This window comes from Lygodium microphyllum, chromosome 5 (genome assembly GCF_053477565.2).
Source record: "Lygodium microphyllum isolate KBCC chromosome 5, Lygodium_microphyllum_v1.1.10, whole genome shotgun sequence".
NCBI classification, from domain to species: domain Eukaryota; kingdom Viridiplantae; phylum Streptophyta; class Polypodiopsida; order Schizaeales; family Lygodiaceae; genus Lygodium; species Lygodium microphyllum.
Window position 1 is genome coordinate 160,509,817 of NC_141139.1, and position 2,310 is coordinate 160,512,126.

Consider the following 2,310-nt stretch of genomic DNA (forward strand, 5'->3'; position numbering starts at 1 on the left):
ATGTAGCAGAGTTTATGGTAGCGTGTGTGGCTAACAATGCCAGAACCCCTGAGCATTGGTTAGCAATATTCCCCGCCACTTTCAAGGGCGCGGCGTTTCAGTGGTATGAGAGACAAGCAGCAGGAACTTTTGGCACATGGGACGACCTGAAGTTGGCCTTCCTCACTAAATTCAGGCGTGAAGGTTTTGAAGAGCGGATGAGAGAGGAATTTATGAACCTAAGTCAGTCCTCTGGAGAAAGAGTAGAAGCTTATGTCTCACGAATGGAATCCATCCTGAAGAGATGGACTAACCATAATCTAGATGATGGCATTCAGAAGGGGGTGTTTCTCAGAGGATTACAACCATAAGTCCGTAAGTTTGTGGAGCTGCAAAGACCAGCCACCCTGCAAGCTGCAACAGAAGGAGCAAGACTGTACGATGAAGTGGAAGCTAGATTAGCAATGAATACAGGAAGAGGAGTCTTACCTCCTCTGATGCCAGGAATGATGTATCCACCAAATGCAGTCCCAGGGACTGTTCCCTATCCCTACCAACAGATGCCCCCAGTATCACAGTACAGTGCACCAAATCCACAGTGGCCACAATCCATGCCTCAAATGATGGCTCAACCACAACAACAATGGTCCCAACCAATTTCCTCAATGCCAAATCAACAGCAACAGTGGAATCCTACCAACTGGAGCCAACAGCCAACAGTTCAAACAGGAGCTCTGAATCAGAACCAGAACAGAGACCCCTCTGTACCAGCCCAACCAGTTTATGCAGTGATTACAGAGACTCCTCAAAACCCTCCTGCCAGTACGTCCGGAGGAGAAAGCTTGAAGGATTATTTATCCAACTCAGTTGCAAACATTAAAAAGGAGTTGATGGATGTAATTACAGAACAACTACAGACGTTGAAAGTGAATACCGCGAGCATATCCAATGTTGCAGGAGCAGGAAGAGATGTCATGCGGTCAAATACTTGGTGTGGTAAGTGTCATCAAGCAGGCCATTTAGCCACTAAATGTACACGAAAACCAATCATCCCTGGAGCCTTCTGTTCCTACTGTTTGCGGAAGAATCATACAGAGGACATTTGCTCTCTGAAGGAGATGCATGATAGGAGAAGAAAGGAAGAAGACGCAAGATTCAACTTGCTGGAATCCAAAATGACAACACAAGATATTGGACCCAAGCCTAGAGAGTTTGGCCCTAATTTCGGACCCAGAAGATTTCCTTCTCAAAGTTACAGAGGAAGACAGTCTGGCGGTGGTCAGAGATCAGAAGTGGAGTGTTACAGATGCGGAGAAAAGGGCCACATCTCACCAAATTGTCCAAATCCTCGAAGGTCAGTGGATTACAAGCCCTTATGCAGTCGATGCAAAGGAGAAGGCCACACTGCAAAAGACTGTCCAAGCCCAGCCCCAGTGAAAAACAGTGCTACTAATAGTCCGTCCAAGGCCCAAGAGCCTACCTCCAATTTAGTGGAATTGGAAGTTGCTGCCATCACGCGTGCAAAGCAGAAGGAACCACCTATCCAGAAAGAAAATAACCCTCCTGCCAGAACAGTGAAGTTCAATCTTCCACCAGAAGAACAGAACAGCACAGAGCCTAACAGTGCCGTACAGAGCACTACAGTGCCACAGAGAGTTACAGAGACAGTTACAGAGACAGGACCAGAGGTCCAGGAGACAGAAGAGGAGGAAGTGCCACAAATCGCAGAAGAAGCTCCTGTAATTCCTCTGTTGGAAGAAAGAGGGAAAATGAAAATGGGTGTTGCTCCATTCCCTAATCGGTTAGAGAAGCCAGTGGATCCTATTAAGGAATACGATCTGGTCAGAGATCTAGATACCTTTAAACCAAACCTCACATTCCGACAATTATTGATGTTGTCCCCCAGTTGCCGGAAAAGGTTCAAAAGTATACTGACAAGAAGACGTGGTTTAAGGATTGCTCCCTCAACAGTGACAAAGTCCAACAAGGCTCTAGAGCCTGTAAAAGAAGTGGACGTGGCTAATGCTTTCCTAGATCCGGGTACTCCAGAGACTGGCGCGTGGATAGAAGGCTGCTTCATTGCAAATGCACTAATTGATGGAGGCTCGTCAGTGAATATTATGACGGATGTGACGATGAAGGATCTAGGCCTACAAGGTGTGCAACCAACCCAATGGCTCATCAGACTGGCGGATCAGAGTAGAATCAAGCCTTTGGGCATTCTTCCATATGTGAAGACTACAGTGGCTGGAAAAGATTATTGGCTAACCTATCTGGTGGTGAAGCCAAACTCTTATGGTACATCCTATCCTCTGTTACTGGGCAGACCAT